The sequence below is a fragment of the Pinus tabuliformis genome, chromosome J (assembly GCF_031772625.1).
Source record: "Pinus tabuliformis cultivar Carrire ecotype Pingquan chromosome J, CPIR1, whole genome shotgun sequence".
Lineage (NCBI taxonomy): Eukaryota > Viridiplantae > Streptophyta > Pinopsida > Pinales > Pinaceae > Pinus > Pinus tabuliformis.
The window spans coordinates 384,150,174-384,178,006 of record NC_142295.1 but is presented as its reverse complement, the minus strand read 5'-3'; positions in this window follow the sequence as shown (position 1 = coordinate 384,178,006).

Here is a 27,833-nt window from a genome sequence, read left to right as displayed (position 1 = left end):
AGTTTGGGCTCCTTTCCCCTATAATGATGGAAGTACCTCAAGGGATAAGGCCTTCTCCCATGAGAAGTGGATCCATCTCCCATCCATTCATCCTATATAAACCTCCCTTCTTCCCAAGCACAAGCTAGTGTTAATGTGGGTGTGCTAGTGTTATTTTGGTTTGGAGTAAACTACAAGCTATTCATAGTTGTAGCTCTCTAGTCATGTGAGGGAGAAGTGTGATTTGGTTTGGAATGAAGCCTAAAGGGAAGATCCTTAAAACTATTGTTGATTGAGACCATCATGGAATGCTAGCAGAAGTGTGTGGGAACCTCGTCTTGTCAGAGGAGAACCAAAACGTCAAGATAATGGTTGTAATCTCTTCTTGATATCAATATATATGCAACTATGAATTGATTTCCTACATGTTTTGTCATCTTACATATTCATGGCTTAATGTTTCTTGACTTGTTAAGTAGGTTGAATTACAATTTGTCTGTTATCACGGTTGTTGTTCGTTGTTGTTTACTTGTTTCAGGTGCTTGAAGAAGAAAGCGAGAGATAGCTGGAGTGAGAAAGCAAGGACATCATCAAACAGGATAAGCGTACTAAGAGGTAGGCCCTCTTAATTGGTTCTAACCTAAGGAAATCTTCCATAGAATATATTTGTTGTGGCTAGACCCTTTATCGAGCTAGAGAAATTTGTTTGTGTCTGCACTTATAATTTTACTTCACCACAAGGCTACCTCTCATGCTCTACGCAATTTCCCAGCTGAAGGTTGGATGCTAGCTAACTCTGTGAAATTTTGTTGCCGAAGGCTCACTGTCAACTTGGACTGCGCAATTCTCGAGGGCAAGGCTGGTTGCCCTCAAGGATTGTGCAGTTCACTAAGGCAAGCCTAGAACTGGGTGAAAACCAAGTCAAGAGACCGTATTTTGGGTTAGGCAGTAAACCAAGTAAGAAAACACAAGTAAAAATGCAAAATATGAAGCTCAATCAAAGCACAAGTACCTGGGTTAGTGGGAGATGAGTGTTGTGATTTAGGAGGGAGGCTCCAAAATGAAGCATAGGAAAGTTTTGGAGGGTGGTTGTAATCACTACAACACCACCATATCTCTCAAAGGGTATGAGCACTTCGTCACCTTCATCGATGACTACTCCAAAAAAACATGGATCTATTTCTTGAAGACCAAGGATGAGGTCTCTAGTCATTTCCAAGAGTTTAAATCTCTAGTGGAAAATGTGACAAGGAATCATATCAAGGTGCTTCACACATATAATAGAGGAGAGTATAAAGACAATGAATTCATGAGCTTCTGTGCAAATGATGGAATTAGTAGGGAGTGGACAACTTGATACAATCCACAACTAAATGGAGTAGCGGAACGGAAAAATAGGTCTATGGTTGGGTGACAAAAGCTATGTTGTATGATGAGAACATGCCCAAGTTTTTATGAGCTGAGGCATGTAACACAACGGTGTATATCCAAAATGAGGTTCCTCACAGGGCATTGGGGAAGATAACACTAGAAGAGGTTTTCTTAGGAAAGAAGCCAAAGGTTATTCACTTCAGGATCTTTGGCAGTGTAGCCTACTACCATGTATCAGATGAGAAACACACTAAGTTAGATAAGACTGGAGAAAAGGGTTTCTTCATTGGGTATAGTAAAACCTCAAAGGCATATAAGATCTATATCCCTAGTAGCTGGAAGATTATCATGAGATGGGACGTAAAATTCATGGAGGACAAAGCCTTCAAGAGATCTCACGAGATGCCAAGAGGTGATTAGAGTGATCCAGAAAAAGCTCCATTGGTCTAACAACAGGGGCAGCTATAGGCATAGATGCCAGGACAGTCACAGGGATCTAGTACAATTACCAATATGAGCATTACCTCAAGTGAAAGATATCTAATGAGTTCGCAGCAGATGGAGCAACAAAGACAAGATGAGGAGTTGGTTGAACCATCCACCACTAGTGGTCGAACTAGTAAAGAAGTTCGTCAGATGCTGAGGGATTTGAAGGAGTTTATGGGATCTCCTAGGATGGGCAAGAGAGAATGAAAATATCCAGAGAAGTACCAAGCTTTGGTGGCACAATTTTTTGAGCCTTCCAGCTATCAGGAGGTTGCACATCATCAGGTATGGAAATATGCCATGGTGGAAGAGTATAGCTCCATCATGATGAACGATGTTTGGGAGGTAGTGCCCATACCTGTGGATAGGTCATTTGTGGGCTCTCAGTTGATCTATAAGATCAAGTATGATGCAGATGGTAGCGTGGAGAAGTACAAGGCTAGATTCATAGAAAAGGGGTATGCGTAGAAGGAAGGAACAAATTATGAGGAGATCTTCACCCCAGTTGTCGGATATACTTCCATGAGGTCAATTATATCTCTAGTAGAACGGATGGGATGGCACATTCACTATATGGAATTCATGGAAACACTCTTAAACACAATGATGGAGGAGAAGGTATGCATCAAACGATCATAGGGCTTTGAGACATGTGAGATGGGAACTCAGGTGTGCAAACTGAAGAGAGAACTATATGGGCTCAAACAGGCTCCCAAGGTGTGGTGTGGTTGTATTGAAAACTACTTGCAGTAGATGGAATTTTTCAAGAGTGATGCATATCCCAACCTTTATTATCTAATGGTAGAGGGTGAGCTTCTCCTCCTAGTGTTGTATGTGGATGACCTCTTTCTGATAGGTTCATCAAAGATCATATAGGACTACAAGAGGAATCTGGCAGCAGAGTTTGACATGAAGGATTTGGGACTGATGCATTACTTCCTAGGCCTGGAGGTATGGTAGAAGGATGGGGAGATCTTCCTTGGTCAAGGGAGATACACTACAAAGATTCTAAAGAGGTTCAGGATGTAGGACTATAGGCCTATGTCCACACCTATGATTACTAATTGGAGGACGATAAATGCATTAGAGGACGAGGACATTGGCCTAACCTTGTATATATATATCTCATTGATTCACTCATGTATCTGGTCAACATCATGCCAGACATATGTTGTGTGGTCAACACTCTCAGTCAGTTTATGGTGGGACCTAAGAGAGTGCACTAGACAACAACGAGGCATATAATCAGGTATTTGCATGGAACAATTGAGTATGGGTTGATTTATACTCAAGGTGATGATGTCAGGTTATGTGGTTTTACAAATGCATATTGGGAAAGTATTTCAATAGATCAAAAGAGCACATCCGAGTATTACTTCAACGTTGGTTCAGGTGTTTTGTCTTAGTGCGACAAGAAGCAGAAGTTTGTGGCACTGAGCTCTACAAAATAAGAGTAAATGGAAGCTAGCATAGCCACATGTGAAGCTATTTGGATTTAGAATATGTTAGTGAGTTTGTTCCCTAAGAGCATGTAGGCAACCGATATCTACAACGATAATTAGAGTTGCATTTGTCTCTCTGAAAATCTAGTGTTTCATGATAGGTCGAAACATATAGAAATATGTTATCACTTCATCAAATATTGTGTGTAATATGGAGTAGTCCAACTACAACATGTTCCCACATACCAACAAGTGGCGGATATACTCACAAAATCTTTAGGGAGAGCTAAGTTCGTCTACTTTAGAGAAAAAATGGGTATAGTGGAGAGCACCTTCCTTGCTAAGAGGGAGTGTTATTTTTTTTTATGGATATGGTAGAATTAGATAGGTGTTCTAGTTTCAAATGATGCTAAGATGCTAAGGAACACAAAATATCCAAAACCCATAAAATATTTCACGAGATAAGCTTGGGAAACACCTTAATTAAATTAATTTGCCATAATTAAAATATTTCCTACGTCTAACTTAGGAAAAGTGATAAATTAAAGTTAATCCAATAAGGATGTTCAAGATTTCTCTAGAGACTTCTATTAATGAATTATAATTTATCTTGCCCGTCGATGGATATTAAATCATGGTTGTTGAGACTCCAAAGAGATATTATAAGAGCAGGTCGAAGGGCTTGGAAATTGCATCATTGTGATCATTATGAGTAAGGCAGATCGAGTATCCTAGTTTGTAGTTTCCAGTGAGGGCACAATTCGAGCTTGGGAAAGGGAATAAGAGGAGGGAGCAAAAAAAATTTGAGAGTAGGGATTTGGAGGAGAGATTCCCAATATTTTTCTAGTTCCAAAGTGGCAGGAAAAGGGAGGCAGAACACATTTGCAGATGATGTCATACAAGTAATGCAAATATGCCAAAACTCCAGTGTGAGTTATTAGAAGATCCACATATTAGTAGCTGGAGGCAAGATCTATTACCAAAAGGAAGAGCGAGTGGTTTCCAGTGACATAGGGAGGTAGGACAACTTAGTTAGGGCCAGTTTCTAGGCAGTGCGAGTAGATCCAAAGCCACTAGTGCACATTCTGGGTAGGGGTGCGAGTAGCCAACAGGAAGTGGGAGTGGTTGGATAGAGGTCGAGTTGGTTTGCAGAGGAGATCTGAGATCTCTATTATATTCTTCCAGTTGTGATCTATATTTTTCAAGGATTTCCAGTTGGGAATCTAGTTGTATAATTCTCAAATTGTTGCATAATAAAATAAACCCTCATAGCTGCACCAGTTTTCCCTTCAGGGTTTTCTAGGGACATTTAGTCCAAAAATATTGGTGTTAAATTTTATTGTATGTGTGCATCTATTTCTCAGTTCCAGTTTATTTTTCCACGGTGTTTTATTGTGAATAATTCACAAGTGATTTAATTGTTATTTGTTGTACACAAATAAATTTCTAACAAGTTAGAAGATTAAACTCTAGTTGGTGAATTCATGGAAGTTTCACACATAATTCATCAAATTCGTTCCTACAAAATTCTCCATCATTATTCATCCTCAACACCTTAATTTTGCTCTCTATCTAATTTTCTACAAGAGCCTTAAACTCTTTAAATTTGTCAAAGACTTCATATGTCTTCACAAGGAAATTAATTCATGTATTCCTTAAGAAGCTATTTATAAATTATAATAAATACATAGATTTACCTAGGGATGGAATCGACATAGGTCCAAATTATCATTGTGCACCAACTGTAATATTCCCTCTGCCCTCGTAGTACCTGTTAGGGTCCTATAATCTATAGGATCAATTGATGATTATATATTGATTTTTATGTTATGATATGTTGTAAATAGTACTTCATTCTGCAAATGGTTTCCAATGAAAAAATAGGAAAAGAAAATAAAAGAAAAAATAAAATGAAAAGGAGATATTAAAAAAAATGATATATGTATGAAAAAAATAAAAGAAAAAATAAAAAAATAAAAAAAAATAAAAAAAATATGATGAAAAAACCCCTTAGAAAATAAAAATATGCGTTGCTAGTTTAAATGCCACATTAGTTGTCTAATAATTGAGTTTGATTACTTTAATCGTGATTAATTAAGTGTTGATAAAGTTATTTTTGACACGAAACTTTTTGTCGTTATGTAATAATGATCGAGCTATAATCAATGACCATGCTATAACCCACCCAGATCAATGGTGAATGATCACTTCGGAACCCCCCTCCAACAGTTAATCAAGGGGGGGGGGTCCGAAAAGAGGACTCACCCATTACAGCTTTTGCAACATGGCGCTCCCTTGTGGACTTTGGACCCCTGCCTAAACTACTTACCACTCACCCCCCTCCTCCAGAATCTGCCTTTCCCCTCTTCCCACCTAATAGTAACCGTTAACCCCGCTCCCTCCACTCCATTCTACTCCCTCGACATGTCATATCTCTTCCACTCCGCTCCCGCCACATGCCTCATCCCTGTGCCTGTCGTATAACAGTTAAGTGTTTGTTTTGACATATAATCATTGTCAGATTAACGAATCCACTCCATCAAAAGGATAACTCTTAATGGTACAATGATCTTCCCAATAAAATAACCTTGAACCCTATTCATTCAGCGTTTCCGCTGCACTCCCATGATAGTGAATGCCTGCTATTGTTTCTACAACCTCATCATGCTTAATATTGTTCCTCCGACCACTCTCGAGTAATTCCTGGTTTTCCCATCTCTTTCCTTAAAAATATCTTCTAAATTTAAATCGAAAGCCACAAGGGAAAACCCTATGCTCCCCCTACCCTATGCTCCCCCTCTGTGATTGATTTAGACCATCAGCCATCAATGGACGAACATTATAAAATATCTAAAACTAGTTGTGAGTTCGACCTCTACAAACTCCATAATTGGTTTAAAAAAAATATTGATCTTAGTGACGAATTGAGTGTGTGGGACTCCTTCCTACCTCAATTCATTTTTCCCCAAGCCCATCCTTTTCCAGAATTTGTCTCATGGTGCCATTTTAGGTACATACCCAATAATGGGAAATTGTTATTAGAAAAACAACATTCTGTTCACAATTACCCCTGACTACATATGCCAAATGCTTTAGATCCAAAATTCAGCCTCTTTGAAACCCTTTTCAGTAGATTCCCTCATGGAATTCTACAAAAACTTGACTTTTCCCCACAAAGCCAAAATTTTCGAGACATTTCTACCTGAGAATGTCCAATTGCCAAAAACAAACCCTCCTTATCCATCCTCAATGTTTCCTGAAATGACAAAACAAATTATCTCTATAGTTTCTTGCTTATTGGGCTATCAAACCGATCAGTGGGTTGATGAAGCCATCATAGGTTTTCTATCAGTATTTTCAACAAAAGAGAAACCTTCAGTCATTTTTCATTACAGTGAATTCTTAGCAGAGGCCATCCATGAACAATTCCTTAAGTTTTCTACATAAGGAATCTTCAAACATGCTTCAGTTTTAGTTTACTTGTTCTTAACCCACCAAGAAGATAGATTTCAATTTCCATTATAGAAACTGGATGAACAGGGAAATGCACAGTCTATGATCCAGTGGACTTCCTTAGTAAGGAAGCATACCAATGAATTCACATTCAATGATTATGTAGACCAAGTTTTGTACACAGTTTTCTACCTACTCAATAGTGATGTTGAACCTAGAACTGGACCTGAGATTAGGACAATTCTACATCTCAGTGAACAAAAAAAGATAGGTGACTGGTACATGTATCAAAATTAAACTGAGATTAGAGTGTATGGATGTGAATTGCCTCCATATAGATTACCTAAATTTTTTCCTATAAGAATTTTTGCATTACAATATATTAGGCAAATAATAAATATGGATGATTTGCACTTTGTGGCAGTCAAAAGGAAATCTCAGTTCAAAATCAAAATAGATTGGGCCTTTTCATTTGTAATACTAGAACAGTAGCAAAAGATGCAGATCTTCTCCTCAAACAAATGAAATTTAAACTCAGTTTCACTTGGTCAAATGATCCTTTAGGAATAATATCAAAATTAAGAGTAGAGCATAAAACTACTCCATACACTCATACTCCCAGACCTAAAATTGAGCAGTATATGAATCAAGATCAATGGAAAAAATAAAATTTCAGGAGGCAGAAGAATAGGTACTTTCTACTATGACATCACAGACACCAATGCCATAGGAAAAGAAGGATAAAAGACCAAGGGAGGATGATTACCCTTCGGTCTCATAAATTCAGGGGAAATAGTTCCAAATATATAAAAAGAGGTATAAAACCAATCCAGCAACAGAGTTTTTACAAGAAGAAAATGTTCATTCTACAATAGTCTTGACAGGTCCTTATACTCCTAATTTCCCTTGCATTGAAGACATTTTCATAGGGTCACCATCATCTTCAACTTCTCAAGAACCTATGGAAACATCTCAATCAGGGGAATTGGTTCATGATCAACCTGAGCCAAGTATATTTTCCAGGTATAAGTAAATAAAAAATAAAAATGAACTCCTGAAAGCAACCACCTATTCTCAGTTTTGGAAGCAATCAACTTCATCACAACACATACTTCTCTTTGCTTTTCCTAAAATTACAAATGAATACAAGAAGACTATCTTTTCTTTTAACATTGATCAAATCCATCCTATTAATTAGATGTATTTGCACAAAAAACTGGTGAAATGTTGTATTCTACCTTGATAAACTCAGTAATGGCAGCATCTAGACTTCAAGCATCAGTCAACAATATTCAGTCTCAACTAAAATTGGAAAAAATATCTTCTTTAGCTAAAGACACTACGATAAAGTATCTAGAGGATTTAGTAATTAAACTGGGATATGATCCCACTAATGTAAAAGTTGTTGAAGAGATCATTAAGAGAAAAAAATGATGACATTGAAGCCCTAAAGAAGCAGCTCAAACTTCCATCTACTAAAGATCCATAAAACAAAGGAAGTTGGTCAGTTAGAAAATGAGAAATAAGATATGTTTAAAATTATTATTGAACAGAATGGACAGGTTAAACAAATGGAGACTAAAATTGAGAAGCTACTAAAATATAAAGAACAATCAACTAACTTAGTATTCATTCCTCTCAAAATAGTTCCAATTACAGGTACATCAACAATAGGGGCTTCTACTTCAGCAGTTACTACAACAACGACACGGTCTAGAGATACATCAGGGTAATTAATCAGAGTTATGGAAGACTTGTCTATCAGGGGGCATGAGATTGAAAAGATGAAAGCTTAGCTTAGTAATCTCCAAGAGCAAAAATTGAAACTTGATAATGTGTATTTGTCAGAGCTTCAAAAGAGTCACAGATTAACTCAGAGAATTGAACTTTTAGAGAATGAATCTACCATGACACAAACAATTGCACAGGTAAAGGAGAACATTTGGGTAGAAATTAATGAAGTTGTCACATAAATTTGGCCTTCCATTGAAATTATTTTCGAGCATGAGGAATTAGTGCAGAGATCAAAAGAGGTCATAGAAGATATAAAGGAAAGTTTGGGTCAGAAACTAGGTGAAGCTACTACCTTAATAAGAATTCTGAATTCAAAGACAAAAGAAGAACTGGAAGAATATGAGATTACAGACAGAACTGAGACAATACTTGAGGTAAGACGAGTTCTTACAAAAAGGAATTTAATGCTACAGTTAGAGAATAAATGTCATAACCTGGAGTCTAGCATTCAAAAATTCCACAAGAAGTTCAACATACTACACCAAAAGGGGCTTCCATGTTTAAAGGGAATGGGAGATAAATTAGTTTAGCTAGATGATTATCAATAAAATTTATATTCCATAGCAAGAGATAAATCAAAATTTTCCACCATAAAGGGAACCATTATAGGGAAAGCATTCATGGAAGGTTTGAAGTTCGACTTACTTATCAAACATGAAATAAAACATCTGTTTGTAATTAATCCCACTTTCCATAAATATATTGAGGTGGATGAAACCTATAGAAATTTAATCAAGGTATCCACCCCAGATGAAGACAGATGGGATAAATTATGTCAAAATATAGAGTAAACAGGTATTAATCTTCAACAACAAAGCGAGAATATTTTCAGGCCGATTCATCACGAGAATCCTCGAAGTCAATGCCAGAGAGCTTCAACAGTTTTAATTCTCCTATATTCTTGTACTATTTTTGTAAACAGTTTTTAAGGATATTTTGTAGAAACAGCTTGATATTTAAAATCAAGATATTTTGATAAATTTGTATAAATACTTCATATTTCAAAGTACAAAGAGTTGGAACTTGTATGAAGAATGCAGATCTTTGATGTAAAGATGTGCATGTAATGAAGTGATCATTTTCATTAATACAAAAAGTTTGTTCCAGGATTCATGTGTCAGGCAATTGGTGAAGTTTCCTCTCTTATAAAATTGTTATTTTTCCAGTTTTCCATATGTTCTTTCTGTCTCTATTGTTTAAAGAAGATTAAGGGTTGAATTTGTTTAAATACACTCTGCTCTGGCTTATAAACAATATTTATGTTTTCACTCTGATATTAAATATAGAATTCATCCTAGTATGCTCTATGTTTAATTGAATCTAAATCTTTTCATCCCATTCATTCCATAAATGCTCTAAAGATCCAAAATCTTGCCTACCTTGCCCTATTACATATGTTTTGTCATTCTTGTATTTGATCACCCTAAGACTTATGACTCCATTTCCCAATGGATTGTCCTTGCAGTTTCAACCAAATCTTTGAAAAAATCAAACTCATAACTCAATAACTAGCCTAATATCTCAAGACAACAAATCTAAATCATATAGAGAGATCCCTCTCTGAAGCTGGAGGGGCTAGATCCCAGTTTCCAAAGTGGTTTTATGGTTACCTCTAGGTTTCTCTCACACCCTTGGGAAATTACGGAGTGATAACATTCTGGCGACCATACTGGGGACTTCGAACAAATCTGATATAAGTTGAATTTTTTCCTTGGTAAAACTTTATTTTAGAGCTTAAAGTTATTTCAAGTTTGTGGCTATGAAATAGATGTTATTAAGGGTGTTTTCCACCTAAATTTTGTACATATTTCTATCTGTAAATAATCTATTGTAGATATGGCTCCTAGAAAGATATACACTAGAGCTCATCCAGATCCTAAACCCCCAAAAATTGTAGATAATCCTGAAAAACTTATCAGAAAGAGGAGTCTTACTGAGATCCAAGCAAGTAATAATCCATTGCCTAGAGTTAATTCTCTCCCTGAAAGTTTTGTAACTATTGAGGATATTGAATTTGATTTACCTTTTGAGCATAGCCTTTTCGTACCAAGTCAGACACTTTTGTACCTGAGACAGTTTTTGATGAAATTATTTTTAAACCTTATATCTCAAAGCATCAACATGTTAATCCAGACTTTGATGAAGATGTTATAAAACAGTTTAATAATATTGAAGTTTTGGTGATCGAATTAGATCAAGCTGTGCACAAAGCTCTTATTCATCAACCACCTAATTCTTCATCTTCTTCCTCTATGATGATTCCCCCTATTACTACTGCTCCTCCAGTAATTCCCCCTATTACCATTGTACCCATTTCATCTACTATCCCTACCACCACTACATCAACTCAACAAAGTACTACCCCACCCCCTTTAATACCCCCATATCCACACCTATTGTAGTTTCATCATCTTCTCATTCCCAATTACCAATCATGGTAGCTCGTTATGCCCCCCTGGTCCTACCTGGACAACTTAATGCCATGCCACAAGATTATCAGAGCCGAATACCTCAATTTGATGGCACAGGGCCAATCACTTCTCAACAACATATAGACAAAATGAATGATTATTTAGATTTGCAAGAAATTGATGATGATGATGTGAAGATGAGACTATTTTCCCAAAGTCTCATAGGAGAAGTTAAAAAATGGTTTAAGGCATTGCTAGTTGCCTCTAGCCCAGATCTCACATAATTTCACCAAAATTTCCTCAGAAGATGGGAAGTAAAGAAGAATCCTCTCCAAATCTTGGTTGAATATGAGAGTATAAAGAGAGCCCCTGGTGAAATAGTCCAAGACTATTGCACTAGATTCAATAACATTTACAATTCTATCCTAGCTACAATACAACCCCCACCAGGACTAGCTTTGATCAAATTTCCAGATGGTTTTGATCTAGACATGTCTTACCAACTAAGGGAGAGAAATCCTACTACCCTTGAGGAAATGCAGAGGAATGCAGTCAGTGTGGAAGCAAATTTGTTGGCAAAGAGAGCTAGGTTAAAGGCTGAGAGGAGAGTCACTATTAAAGAAGAACCTACTTCTTCTTCATCAGATGTTAAGTTGGATACCTTAGTTAAAACCATGGAAAGAATGATGGAAAGGATAAGTTTAACTGATAGGGCTCCTCCAAGGGAAAATCAAGGTGGTCCTCCAATTAGAAATCCTAATTTTAGAAAAAACCCACCTCAAATCAAACAGAGAGAACAAAGAGGCCAAACTAATCAGCAACAAATTAGACCTCCTTTCTAAGAGAATTATGTAGATGAAGAAGCTAAGATACCAAAGGATCCTGAGGAAAATCAAATAAAATTATTTGAGGAAAGTGAAATTGACCACATTTTCTTAACTAATGAGGAGCAAGATCTGTTCTTGCTATCACAACCAGAAGTCCTCCCTTTAGAGTCAGATGATTATAAACAAGGATACCAAAATGCTATCATGGAGGTGCACAAACAATACAATTTGAGGAGTAAAAAGGTTGTTGAAGCTCCTCCCAAGAAGATTCAGAGTGACACCCCTTCTACTAGCCAGCCAAAAGATGATTCTCAAAAGGAAACTTCTAAAAAATAGGATGTAAATATGAAAGAAATAGATAAACCTCAGACATCTTTTAGTATTGAAAATGAATTGGCTAAGGTAAAAATTTATATTCCTATGACATAAATGATTAACAAGAATGCATATAGATCTCAAGTCATGAAGGCTCTGAAGATAGGGGAAGGAACAACACAATCAACTTAACTGATGACCAACCTGAGTTATTGTTTGGGCCTGAAGTTGAAGGGAAGTCTTAGGATGGTAGTGTGCCACCTTTCTATATTAGTTTGAATATTCATGACAAAATTTTGCACAATGTTATGCTTGATTCTAGTGATTCGCACAATCTTATGCCTAGAGCCATCATGGAGAAGCTAGGATTAGACATAACAAGACCTTACAAAGATCTATATTCTTTTGACTCCAGTAAAGTAAGATGCTTATGCCTCATCAAAGATTTATGTGTTACTCTTGTCCAAATACCAACAAAGAGTGTGGTAATGGATATTGTAGTGGCAGACATACCTCCCAAGTATGGAATGTTGCTATCAAGATCATGGGGAGAAAAGTTACAGGGTACTTTGCAAATGGACATGACCTATGCTACCATTCTCGTTTTTGGTCAGCAGAGAAGGTTATATAGGGAAACATTAATGAAATATATGGTTAGCAGCCAAGACAAACCAAATAATTACCTCCTATGTTATGTGCATTCAAATATGGACTCCTTTATTTTGTATAATGATGAATGTGTAGATGAGGAAGTGTCACACTTGGAAGCTAAATTAAGCAAGACAGAGGAGATAAAATTAGATACTGAGAAACAAGATGAAGAGGAAGAATCCCTTTGGAACATGGATTTTGATGGGGTTGTGAGCAAGGAAGGAGTAGGGGCAGGTCTTTTCATCTCAAACTCACAAACAGGTATAGCAAAGGGACATTCTTACAAGCTTAATTTCCAATGTACAAATAATATAGCTGAATATGAAGCACTGATTTTAGGACTGCAAATTTTGAAGAGGTTGGGAGCTAAAAGAATTTTTGTACATGGGGATTTTGAACTCATCATTAACCAAATTAAAGGTGAGTACTCGACTAAACACCCTAGGCTAAGAGCCTACAAAAATGCAATCTTAGATTTTTTGCAATGTTTTCCTGAATATCAATTGTCTCTTATCCCTAGAGGGAAAAATATCTTAGTTGATGCTTTGGCTACTTCAACCAGTACTTGTAAAATTCCATTCCATCCCAATAGAAAATATGAGGTGGAAGTGAAACATAGGCCAACTGTCCCAGATAATGTGAGATATTGGCAGGTTTTTGGTAGTGATAAGCAGGTATAATTTTTTTTACAGTTGAAAGAAGAGTTTGAGTGTGTACATATTGATGCATATAATGATGTAGATGAGAATATAAATGAAATAGTTTTGAATGAGACTGATGATAATTCAGAGGAACTAGAGGTTCTACAATTGAAAGACAACGTGTTACCAAGCAGATTGGTGCCATTATAAGAGTTGTTTGATTTTACTGATGTAACCAAAAAGCCAAAAATAGAACCTGTAGGAGTTGAGGTTGAGGATTGTAATATAGGTACTGAGGAAAGTATTACGATAGTAAATTTGTCCAAATCCTTTCCTCCCAAAGAAAAACATGAGTACATTGAGCTATTAAAATAATTCTCTGATGTGTTTTCTTGGAGCTATAAATATCTAAAAGCATATGATACCAATATCATACAACATACCATTCCCATCAGAGAAGACCAAAAACCCTTCAAGTAGAAATTAAGAAGGGTAAATCCAGTTATGTCACCTCTGATACAAACAGAAGTTAAACAATTGTTTGATACAAAAATCATTGTGCCCTTGAGATTTTCAAAATGGGTGTCTAATCTAGTGCCATCAAGGAAAAAGATAGGAGAAATAAGGTTCTGTGTAGATTTCATGAATCTGAACAAAGTTTCTCAAGGAAAACTACCCTCTACCTAAAATGGATCATGTTGTAGCATTTTTTGGTTTTGGTAAGTTAGAATCAATTAGTCAAAAAATGTTAAGTTAGGTTATGGACAAAAAGAATATTGATTTTAAAAAATGTTAGGGATTTTTAATAAACAAGTCCATATCAAATAAAATGTTAGAATAGATGCCCTAAAAAAAGAAGGCAAAAAAAAATGTTAGGTTAGAAAGAAAAGCAAAAAAAAATAAACTCTGAAAGTGTTGCAAATCTAAATGCCACTACTCTTAGTCTAGTTCAGTTTTGCAAATAATAGTTGTGTGCAGTTTGTTTAGATGCCACACTAGTTTATTTGATCCAATTATACAGTTTAATCATGATTGGATTTGATTTAAATTTGATTATAAATAGGTAGAAAATAAAATTGGCTCAACAGTTTAATCTTAGCTAATGGAGGAAATAAGGGATAGAGGTAGATTAGTCATAAAAAGGAAATATTGAATTGCTGGCTTAAATGCACTCGGATAAATAAATGAAAATGTTAGGAGTAAAGGGGTAGGTAGACATGTGAAATGTAATTGGAGCATCAAATTGATTTTATCCTAAGTTGTAACATTGGAAAGGTATGCATTCAATAATGGGTTTTAATTAACCGTAAGTTTTAAAAGCATCCATGTTATTTCATAAATGTCTCCATTTATTCATTTATTCACCATAACCCGCAGCTGTCACATCCGCCCTCAAAGTCGTGACCCCACCATCACTTCCACCTCACGTGTTAAACACCCCCCACCTTACCTTTCATCCCGCATACTCGCACAAGATCTGATGGCCCACGTCCCTTCTCGACCCTCATTCACCGTCCGAACTTTATCAATGGAGGGGGGATCCGAAATGGGCAGTTTCCTAAACTGCTGTCATAAACAACATTTTCGGCAGTTTCCTAAACCGCTGTCATAAACAACATTTTCCATGTTTTAGTGTTTCGGGACTTAAAATCCCGAAACTACTTACCGCCTCACCTTAGTCCCGAACGTGGTATATAAGTGATCGTTTACTGCCGCTCCACGTCACACTCCATCTCATGTCTACCGTCCAATCAACTGCCACCTATCCATTATCCATTCAATTCTGCTCCCGCGAATTTATGATTCAAAGACCCGTTAATTAATCCTGTTGGATAATTAATGCAAAATTTAACCGTTCATTGCCAACCCCGCTCCAATTTTTCCATTATAAACCCTGTTAATTCACGAAAACGGTTACACAGTCCATTTCTGTAACCAAACTTATCATTGAAGGTTTCTTCCCTATAGCTCGACCATTGTCCGACATTAAGCAATTATTTTTCCTGTTCAGGAAACTGACATCCAGGTCCACTTGCTTCTTTTACAGTTATATTGTTTTGACTGTGATCACTCTGTTTCAGACCTAATTCCATCATTGATAGTTTGAAATTAGTTTGACAAAATTCCTCCTAAGGGAAAAGAGATTGGAAAAGTCTCAAATCCCCTTATTCATCCACAAGTCGACTTTCATCATGCCCCACTGGTCGATAGAGATTGTAAAATAGTTGATACTTCTTGTTAATTTGATTTATATGAAATCTATTGTTGGATGGAAGATCAACTAATTGATCAGACAAATGAGATAGGTCTCTGGGACTCCCAACTCCCTCACTATATTTTCCCTCAGATACATAGAGCACCTGATTTTGTGAGGAAATGCCATGAATCTTATGATCCCAGTCAGAGAGCAATTATTTCACCCACAGGATAAATCCTTTGTTTAATCAATTATGAGTCCATTGAGAAAATGTTGCAGGTCCCTTCTACTACACCAACTCATCCTTTTTCCCATGAGAACTTGATAGAAGCCTATCAAAAACTAGACTTTACTAAAAGATCCCAGACCCTTGAACTTTTTCTAGCTGTTGATAGTCCTCTGCCTAAAAGAAACCCTCCTTATGATTCATCCATGTTCCCTGATAGAACCAAGAAAATCACCTCTATTTTGTCATATTTGCTTGGTTACAACTCTAATCAATATGTTAATGAAGCCATCCTTGGTTTCTTGTCCATATTTTCTGTTGATTCTAAACCCATTGTTATTTATGATTTCAATCAGTTCCTAGCTGAAGAAATACATGAGCAATTTGTCAAGTTTAATACTAAAGAAGTATTCAAGTATGCTTCAGTACTTGTATACCTTTTTATATATTTTCAGGGAGACAAATTCCCATTTACTTTACAGAAACTAGATGAGGAAGGAAATCAATAATCAGTGATATTCTGGACTTCAATGGGAATGAAGGAGAAGGAAGAGTTTACATATAAACAGTTCATATAATTGTTTATTCATCCAGCTATCAGTCTTATGAGCAGCACTCCAGTACCAAGGATTAGTGAGGAGATTGTCAAAGTATTACAGTTGGTTGATCAAGCTGCAATAGGGGATTGGTATTGCTACCAAAACTATACAGAGATCAAGGTTTATGGTTGTGAGCTTCCACCCTACAAATTGCCCAAGTACCTGCCTATCAGAATCTTTGCACTGGAATACATAAGACAAAGGTTAAATGTATATGAAGTGCACTTTGTGGCTGCAAAGAAGAAATCACAATTCAAGTTGAAAGCCCAAGTTGGTCCATTCATCTGTAACACCAGGGCAGCAAGAGAGGAAGAAGACAAATTATTAAAGGAGATGAAGTTTGGTCTCAATTTCACATGGTCTTATGACCCAATGGGAGTGGTTTCTAAACTCAGGCTAGAAAACAAGTTCATTGCATATCACCATACAACCAGGCCTCAAATAGAACAATATAAGTAGTTGGAATGGACATAGAACACCCTCCAAGAGGCTGAAGAATAGGCAGTTTCTACATCAAATGTGCAAACTCCATTTCCACAAGAAAAGTCAACAAAAAGAGGAAGGGAAGAATAGACTTCTCCTACAACTGAATCATCAATCCAAGGCTTCAAAATTGTGTAGAGAAAGAAGAGACCAAGAATATCTGTGATTGTTGGTGCAACAAATGAACCTCAGAAGACAGCATTAGATGGACTTGGAGAGACTATGCTTTATACATATTCTGGTGGACAATCTACACAGCCCCCAACTCATTCTACTGCTTCTCATGAACAGCAGGTAATTCAAACATGTGAATCCATTTCGAAGGATAAGGAGGAAGACATTTTTCATGTCTTCAGTGAGATTAAAAGGAGGAATGAAGCATTCTTCTAGCTCTCAATTCAGGCTTCTCTCAGTCTTTGACTCTGAGAAGGGAAAGATGAAGATGGCTTTCTTACAAGTTGTTGGGGAAAAGTGATTGCCTGTCATTTAATGTGTCAACCCGTTTCATAAACTTGTGAAGCATGCGTGCACTATATGTGGTAGAAATTGTCTTTCAGTTTAGATCAATCTAACTACAAAATAACGAAAACCAATTCATCTAATCTATGAAATCAAATAATGAAAATGAAATTCAACTAACCTGTGAAATACAAAAAAAAAAGAAAAGAAAAGAAAAAACTAATGTATACTTAGTTACTCCAGCATTCAATTATGAAGTGTTACCTTCTTGAGATGATGTGTAAGTAACTATTTATACTTTAACTTCTAATGTCCTAGAAAAGTAAGTAAAGTGTGCAAAAAATAAATCAGTAATTGCATGTATTAAATTTTCAACCATTCAATCTTGAAATATGATTAAATCAATTTCTTAGAATGATCTTTAGGAATATCAGTTAATACAATTAAATGAGGATCTTAAAAGAAAATATAAAAACATGAAAAAGTAAAGCTCAATGATTGCATAGGTCGAACATTCAATCACCCAATTTGAAGTCACCTTCTTGGCCTGATATTTTATTCAATTATACAATGAATTGATAGTTTGATCTAAGAAAGTAAATAACAGAACATGAAAAGAAACTAAATAACTATGAGCTCTTGCTTCAAACTTAATCCAATTGGAAAATACATAAATCTTTCTTATTGAATTTTTTTAGAAAATAAATGATTACACAATCATTCTAAAACTAATACTAAGAAAGCAAATGAAATTTAATCTATAAAAGCAATTAAATCTCACACACTTTAGGTAGTTGATCTAAAAGTGTGAAAAATGGTAAATTGAGATGCTCCATATGTAAGCAAAACCAATTCAAAATGTAGGAACATTCATAAGTAAGGTGCCACAATCTAATTTTGTATCAAAGCTTGAGCATAACTCCAATTTAAATGATAGGAGAAAACTTCCCCTATTTATACAAAAAGATGAAAAGTTATCTCATTAATGAGAGTCCATAAATCTCTCCCCATATATTTAGAGTTACAACCAAAATAGGAAATGATAAGACACATGTTTTCTTAGAGTTTCAATACAAATAGGAAATGAGACACATATCCTCATGATCCCATGATCTTCTTCACTCAAATTCAAATTTGGTTTTGGGAGGCCACATAAGGGTCTTTTAGAAGCTTCCTTTTGACCTACACATGTCAACAATCTCATCCTACTTGTTAGGCATAAGCATATGCACATTATTTTCTAATTTTTAACCATAAATTCACTTAAAAATGCTAAGAATTAATAAAGTTTGGAAAAACATAAATGTGACCCAATAATGATAATGGTAAAGTAAATGTGATGAAATGGAGGTAAATGTAATGAAATAGAGGTGGAGTGAAGGTGAAAATATGGAAATATAAGTGAAAATGTAATGGAAGTGAATGACAATTTCAAAGCCCAACATACCCCCCAACTGAAGCTATTGCATGTCCTCATGCAATCTATTACATTAATTCTTTTTTATCCTTGAGCTTTGGTTTAACTTTGCATGATATCATTTGATAACTTCATACTTCTGCAAAATCTTTTAGTTGAATTGCAACATGGTTGGTTCTTGTGTTAAAACCATATTTTGTTGTTGCATTCATTTTTTATATTTGAAGTTTGCATAATGATAATTTGATTATTGTTGCAAAATATATGTTTATTGGATTGCATCGTAGTTGGTTCTTGTCTGACAACCATGATTGTGTTTGTATATAATTATCTTTTTTTAGTACTTTTGACATGCCTTTGTAGGCTTATAACAATAATGTAATAGTTAATATCTTTTGAAAGTATGCGGGCTTTTGGATGTGATATGAATATGGCAAAATATGAATATGAATGTATCCCCCCCCCAACTGATGATATTGAAAATTTTATGAGATGAGGAAGATAAATGTTTTTTTTTTTTTTTTTTTTCCAAAAATTATCATTCTAGCTTTTCAAGGAATTTTATGGTAAAAAGTTAGAAAATGATATACCTTAACTTACCCTTTAGAAATGGATGAGCTGCATGTGTTGTGGCTGTAGGAATTTACAGGGTAAGTTCCTCAGAAAGAATACCAAAAGGACACCGCTCACAACCAGATCTCAAATCAATACACCAGTATTTTTGACGTGGTTAAAACCCTCAGAGTGCAAGGAGGGAAACAGTCCACGGCCTGTCCCAACGTGGGTACAGACAATTTATTAATCAAAGAATGAAAATTTACATAAGCTTCTCTCATGCACGGATTACCCGAACAATGACCCTCCATGCGCTTTAAATAGAACTCATGGACCAATCGGGTGTCAAGCCACGGATCAAGTGTCGGTAATACCGAGGTGAGAGTGAACCGTTGGATCACTACATATCGTGACCGTCGGATTGTAAGTTACAAAATGTACAACGGTAAAGAAACACACTTTACCTAACTCTAACCTAACTCTATGCTAGACCAAGTTGAACTTAACTATATCCTATGTGTCGGAATATCCTAACATCCCCCCTTAAGAACAACTTGGGATAGGATTGAAGGATTTACAAATATGACACAATAGGAGAAGGAAGGAGGCACTAGAGCCTATCCCCCCTTAGTGACAACTTCCTGAACTCCAAGCATATATCGAAGTTTAGTGAACTTCGCCTCTGTGAGAGCCTTTGTGAAGATGTCTGCAACCTAATCATCCGTTGGACAATATTGCACTTCAAGAACATGGTCATGAATGAGCTTTCTGATGAAGTGCATGTGTAGTTCAATGTGTTTGCTGCGCTGATGCTGGACTGGATCTTTGCATAGCTGAATGGCACTTTGATTATCACACCAAAGTGTGGTTGGATGCTGCTGCTCAAAGCCAAATTCTGATAGGATCTGACGAAGCCACAAGGTTCCTTACTAGCTTCCACGGCACCACGATACTCTGCTTCTGCTGACGAAAGAGAAATGGCAGCCTGTTTCTTACAAGCCCATGTAATAGGTCCTGAACCAAGAGTGAAGACATAACCGGCAGTAGACTTCCGATCATCAAGGTCACCAGCCCAATCAGAATCAGTGAAACCAACTAACAGAGGAGCTGCTTTGGCACTGTAATGAATCCCAAACTGTACTGTACCTCGAACATAACGAAGTATTCTTTTAGCTGCTTTCCAATGACTTTCACGGGGGTTTTGCATAAAACGAGCAACAAGGCCAACAGCAAAGGAAAGATCAGGACGAGTATGGGTTAAATACAAGAGTTTTCCGACAAGTTGACGGTATAAGGTAGCATCAACTTCAGGAGAAGTACAAGAGACTGAAAGTTTGACTCCAGACTGAAAGGGAGAAGGGGCTGGCTTACAGTCTTCCATGTGAAAATGACGAAGAATATCACAAGCATACTTGGACTGGGAAAGGAAAATACCTTCTTGGGATTGCAAGACTTGAAGACCGAGAAAATAGTGTAAGTGTCCTAAGTCTGTCATTTCAAATTTCTTTTTAAGGCTGGACTTCACATGGTTTATAAGGTTGGGATCACTACCAGTAAGAATAAGATCATCAACATAAAGAACAAGGATGATAAGAGAGTTGCCCACTTTCTTGGTGTAGACAGTATTGTCAGAATGACACCTAGAAAAGCCAGATTCTAAAAGAAAGCTATCCATTTTGGCATACCAAGCCCGAGGAGCTTGTTTGAGGCCATAAAGGGATTTCTTAAGTCGACAAACGAGGCTGGAGTCTGTTTGTATGAAGCCAATGGGTTGTTCCATATAGATTTCTTCCTGCAAGTCCCCATGCAAGAAGGCAGATTTAACATCCATTTGATGGACTTCCCATTTTAAAGAGGCAGCAAAGGAAAGAACAAGGCGGATAGAGTTCATTTTGGCAACTGGAGAGAAGGTTTCAGTGTAGTCAATGCCTTCAACCTGTGAAAAGCCCTTAGCAACTAGACGAGCTTTATGTTTATCAACTTTCCCATCTGGTCCATACTTGGTTCTGTAAACCCATTTGCATCTAACAAGTTTGCGTCCCTTTGGTAGAGGAACAAGATCCCATGTATCATTTGTCATCAATGAATGATATTCTTCATTCATAGCTGCTTCCCAATGTGGATGGCCTGAAGCTTCTGCAAAAGTGTCAGGATCATGATTTACTGGAGCTTGAGCCAGTAAAGAAGAGGCTCTTTCAAACTGAGAACGTGTACGTCGCTGATCTGTAGGATCACCGGCAAGATCACCTGCTGCATCCCGAGTAGCACGGACCCATCTTGGAAGTTGAGGATCCTGAGAAGGTGGGGGAGGATTATCATCCTCGCTTTCATCATCAGAAGAAGAAATGTTTTCAAAGATAGAAGAGATAGGAAGAGGTGGCACATCCGCCGGACTAGGCTCGCAGGCCGATTTATTTTCATCAAATTTTACATCTCTTCTAATGATAACATTTTTGGACTTAAATGGAATAAGTCTATAACCTTTTACATCTTCAGAATATCCAACAAAAGTACATTTCTCACTCTTAGGTTCTAAAGCTTTATGCTTTTCATCTGGAATATGGGCCCATGCTTCACTTCCAAACACACGAAAGTGACTTACATCTGGTTTAATGGAACTCCAAGCTTCTTCTGGAGTGATATTCTCTAGAACCTTAGTAGGAGTGCGATTGATTATATAATTTGCACAATTAATTGCTTCGGCCCAAAAACTAAGACTGAGTCCTTTAGATTGCAGCATACAATTAGCCATTTCCTTTAAGGTGCGATTTTTCCTTTCAGCTACACCATTTTGTTGTGGAGTGTATGGAACAGTATGTTGCATTTGAATTCCATTTTCGGTGCAAAAGTTGATGAATGCGTTTTTAACATATTCTCCACCATTATCAGTTCTTAGCTTAAGAATTTGATGTCCAGATTGTTTTTCAACAAATGCTTTGAAGGCCAAAAAAGTGCTAAATACTTCGCTCTTGAGTTTTAAGAAGTATACCCAAGTGCGTCTAGAGAAATCATCAATGAAAGTTAAGAAGTACTTGCAGCCAGAGAATGAAGCAACAGGAAGAGGACCACATAAATCACTGTGCACAAGCTGTAAAGGGGCTGAGGCGTGCCAAGAGGCACGTTTGTCAAAACTGTCCCGATGATGTTTTCCGAGTACACATCCGGAACAAACACCATCTTTGCAAGATACCATAGGAAGACCTGTCACCATATTTTCTTTACATAGATGCTGAAGGGAGCGATAGTTTAAGTGACCAAACCGCTCATGCCAAAGTTTGCTCACTTCATCATTATGAGCAACAAATACTGAGGGAAGATGGGATGACCCAAAGTTGTGAAACTTATACAACCTTTTGGAATCATCAGCAAGACCAGTAGCTAGAATCTGTTTAGGATCTTTTAGATCCTTGATTACAACATCATGAGGTGAAAATTCAACAATTTTACCTTCACCTGAATGAGTTATCTGATAGACAGATAGAAGGTTGCAGGATAAGTTTGGAACACATAATACATCATTGAACTGACCATTGTCTAGATGAACAGTTCCAGTCCCTACAACATTAAGAGATCTATCATCACCAACATATATATTTTTGGTGTTACAATCATTTAAAGAAGAAAACATGGCTTGGTTTTTGGCCATGTGACAAGAGGCTCCAGAATCAATGAGCCACTCATGAGAATGAGAAGAAGAAGAAGATACATTTAATGCATAACCAGACTGAGATGATTGACGATGACATGCAGAAAGTGCCGTTCCGGAAGTTGAAGTTGAAGTAGGCTCCAGATGGATGTTATGTTTCTTCATTGCGGCTTCCAAGGCTTCCATCTTCTTAAAGCATTTAGATTCTAAGTGGCCATCTCGATTACAAAAGTTACAATGTCTGTCAGTCCTCTTCCATTTGTTTTTATTGGTCTTGTCATTTTGCTGAAATGATCTTTCATCTTGAGGCTGAGTTGGTTTAGGACCATTCCTTTGAGGATAAGACTTCTTAGGATTCTTTGAATTTGGTTGCTGCTGGGCGGCTAACGCTTTCGAGGAAGAGTTTCCAAGATTAAGAAGACCAAGGTGTAAGAGTTTTTCTTGTTCTCTTATTAAGGAATCACAAAAGGAGTCAAAGGAAGGGGGTTTGTAGTCTTTGCCTTGACAAATGAAAGCTTCCCTTGTAGAATGGAAAGTGGAAACAAATACAGAGTAGGCTGGTCCCAACTTAGTAAGGATGGAATAAATAAGGTTACCATCTTCTTTCTTAACTTTAACACCTTCCAAGAGATATCTAAGGGTCTTGAATTTGGACAAGAAATCTTCAATGCAAGAAAAATTATTAGGATCCAAAGTAAGCAACTCATTCTCAAGTTGATGGGCTCTAATTTCATTTTTAATCCCAAAAACTTTAGCAAGTTTTTCTAATGCTTCATGAGGAGTTTCAATTTCTGCAATGTGGAATCTAAGATCAGGAGAAACAGACATTCCTATCAAACCACGTGCTTGATCTTGTCTATTTTCCCATTTTTCGGCCTTGTCTTCATCTTTGGGTTTCTTCTCTTGGTCTGTGGCTATTCTGAAGAGACCTTTACTTCTAAGTAAATCTCCCATGTAGGCTACCCATTGGAAGTAGTTAGTGCTGTCAAGAATGACTTGGCATGGACTTTCCATTTTTTGAAAAAAACCTGAAGCTGAAGATGCTGAAAGTAAGTGGTCCAATGGATAGATCTCGAAAAAATAGGCGGTTTTAAAAAAAACGGCTCTGAAAAAGGCTTCCGGATGAAGAAGTTATGGCTTTTTGAAAAAAAAATTGTTGACGTTGCCGGCAAAGTGCGCGAATGTGCGGGAATGAAAAAATCTGCCCCCACAAAATGGAGACTTGAACCCAAGACCTCTACTCTCTTAAAAGGTCTTTGAACCAATTGATCTATACAAAATATTTGAGAGAGAGAGAGAGAGAGAGAGAGAGGGGGGGGGGGGGGGGGCCTTGATTTGCGTGCTTGCCTTGGGAAGGCTCTTTTCCCTTACAAAACACAAAACACAAAACCCAACACGAATATGCAAAGAAAAACGAACCTTACAGCTCAAAGTTAGCTTTAGCCAAAAAACTAGAATTTTTAAAAAAAATCTCAAAGTTAGCTTTTAACCGAAAAACTAAATATTTTTCTCAATGTTTCTGATTTTCCAAGATCACACTAAGGTGCAGGGAAAAGAGCATACGCATGAGAAAAATCCTTTCTTTCTGTTTCTGATTTGCCCAGATCGCACAGAGTCGCAGGGCAAAGAGCATACGCAGAAATGAAAGGTATAGATCCGGGAAAAAAAAAGGCTAAATAAACCGAAACCGAAATAAGCAGAGAGAAAATGACAGTAAACTGCAAAAAAAAACACTGTATACCTCCCGATCTGAAAAATGACGCAGCTAGGGCTACCGGAAACCTTTTCGCGTGAAACGAAAGGGGTTCCTCACTGAAACAGATGCTCCGAACGCAACAGAGCAGTCCTCTCGGCCCGAAAGCAGTCAGAAATAGCAGATCTAGGAAACGACAGCCGCATGCAGTTCTACCGGCTTCAGATTTGGATCACCAACGGACGCGGCCCTCAAATAGCTCTGATACCATGTAGGAATTTACAGGGTAAGTTCCTCAGAAAGAATACCAAAAGGACACCGCTCACAACCAGATCTCAAATCAATACACCAGTATTTTTGACGTGGTTAAAACCCTCAGAGTGCAAGGAGGGAAACAGTCCACGGCCTGTCCCAACGTGGGTACAGACAATTTATTAATCAAAGAATGAAAATTTACATAAGCTTCTCTCATGCACGGATTACCCGAACAATGACCCTCCATGCGCTTTAAATAGAACTCATGGACCAATCGGGTGTCAAGCCACGGATCAAGTGTCGGTAATACCGAGGTGAGAGTGAACCGTTGGATCACTACATATCGTGACCGTCGGATTGTAAGTTACAAAATGTACAACGGTAAAGAAACACACTTTACCTAACTCTAACCTAACTCTATGCTAGACCAAGTTGAACTTAACTATATCCTATGTGTCGGAATATCCTAACAGTGGCTGCAAAGTTCTGATCATAATCTTCTTCAAGTGGTTGGAAAAGTCATGGAGAAAAGAGTCAAGATGACTTTTTATTTTCTTTTATTAAAACTTGTTGAATTTTCTACGGAATAGTGTTGATTCTGCTGCTGCCATTTGATTCCGCAGCTATTATTTGATTCTGTAGCTGTCATATGATTTTGCAGCTATTGTCTGATTCCACAACTGTTATCTAGTTCTGCAGCTGTTGTCTGATTCCGCAGCTGCCATTTGGTTTTGTAGCTACATATCTTCTACATTTGCTACAAAATGTTGAAAATGATAGTCTTCATGTCTTCAAAACTCATTGGCACAATTCTTGCTATGTGAATAGATGTTTTAATGTCGAAAATAGCAAGAAATTGTTGACTTAGTGGCCATTAATGGATGCCACTAGTCAACACGAGAACTCTCACCATTGATGACAATGAGAGTCAATATGCCCAAACACAGCATGCTAAGTACGAATAATTTTGTTGTTGTCGAGTACCTAAAAGATCCAATGAACAAGGGACATTGATGTATTCCCATTGTTCGCCGGCATGAGGACTTGTCATTAAGGCATGCAAGCCTCAAGGTGTTTTTGCAAGTATTTTAGACTCAAAGGACTATGGACTCAATAATTTGCATTGAAGCAGGGTTTATTTGAGAAATGAAAAAGGCTAGGAAAGAAAAAACGAAAATGGAAGATGACAATGGAAAATAATAATGACAATGGGAAATAACCATGTAAGTGAGCTTCTTGCTTTTATTTGTGGGTCAAGCAGAAAGTGTATGTGACTAAAGGAAAATGAACAACTGACTCTTGCTAGCAAAAATGACTGTGGCTTGCTTTGAATTGTTTGGTTGAATTTATAATTCTAAAGGGAAGAAAGGTAATGGTTTTGGTGGATATGGACATGGACTTGTTCTTATGCTTCTCATGGAATCGGTCCTTTGAAGACCAATTGTGCGCACAATTAGTTTTCTTCAATGATCATTCGATCATCCCAAACCTGCAAAAAACTTGACATAAAGAACATAAGTGTGTTCAAAAAGAAATGGCCAAATTACTTTCTAATTCTTATGCAAAATGTAAATGTCAAATAAAACAAATTAAGGAAAATCAAAAGTGTTATATTCAGTCCAATTCATGATATTGATAACAATCCATTTTTAAGAAATAACCATGAAAATTAAATTAACTCCCTGTTTTTGAATGACTTCATGCACTGTGCTGAGTAAAACAATTGGCATCACAAATATTTGTTGTGCTCTGCAAGTTAAAACTTCATAGAAAAATACACAGCAACAATATTAATGTCAAATGTTCATAAACCATCTAAATAATTTTCCAATTGTTTTGCAAGCCATTATTGAATCGTCATTTGCGCTGCAAAAATAACATACTGTCAAAAATATTTGAAGCGGCAAAAATATGAAAAAATACTAGTACAAAAAAAATTATTTTAATCAAATTTTGCAAGTATTTTTCGCTTTATAAATTACTTCAATAAATTGATTGCATATGTATTAATCATCACAATATTTATTTATTTATTTATTTATATTATTATTATTATTTTCACAAATAAAATGATTTCTTTCATTCAATCTTTGAAAATTATTGTTGTTCGTTTCATTACTTCAGAAGTAGGGACCTTTCTCATTCTTCAGATTAATAGTGGCCTCGAAATTATCTTCCTTTGTTTCGCATGGAAATCCACATCTCACATTAGTCGCTATCTGCATGTCTGACACAAGTCACATTAATGTATCAATCACAAATCTGAATTCATTGATTGTGTATTCACGCTTCATAGCATTCAAAACAAAATCACTCCCTGACTGCACTGACATGTGACGAAACAAGTATACACATGGGTGTAGCATTAAGTTAGCAATTTCTTCCAAGTGTTCAAAGATGTAAGGAGGGTAAATCTATTGAAATTTTGCAGAGGAGCAAGAGTCATTGTTTGATTAGAAGTCTTAGTGAATTAAATTTGTTATTGCCAGCAAAACCTCGTGCATAAAAAATATATGTTTTCCTCACGTAGTCACCAAATAGGGTTCCAAAGAACTACAATTTTCTCCTGAATGGTTAGGAATCTGAGGAAATGGTTTCTGGGTTATTAAACTCATCCCATTCTAGAAAAAACCCATGTCCCATTTTTTTCATATTCACCCTGGTCTGCTCAGAAAGTTCATTTTAAAATATGGTGTCAAGACAGTTTATGCTTTTCGACAATTACGTTTTCTGCAAAAGTCAATTTCGGATTTCTCCTAAACGGTTGAAAAATCCAGAAAATCACTCACAATTTACCTAATTTCCCCCATTCCAGAGAAAACCCATGTCTCAATTTTTTCGATTCGCCCTGGTTTGCTTAGAATTTGCGTTTTAAAATCGTGTGTTTATGCTGCTGCGTTTTCTAGAAATGTTCCGGTGATTTTTGATTTGCA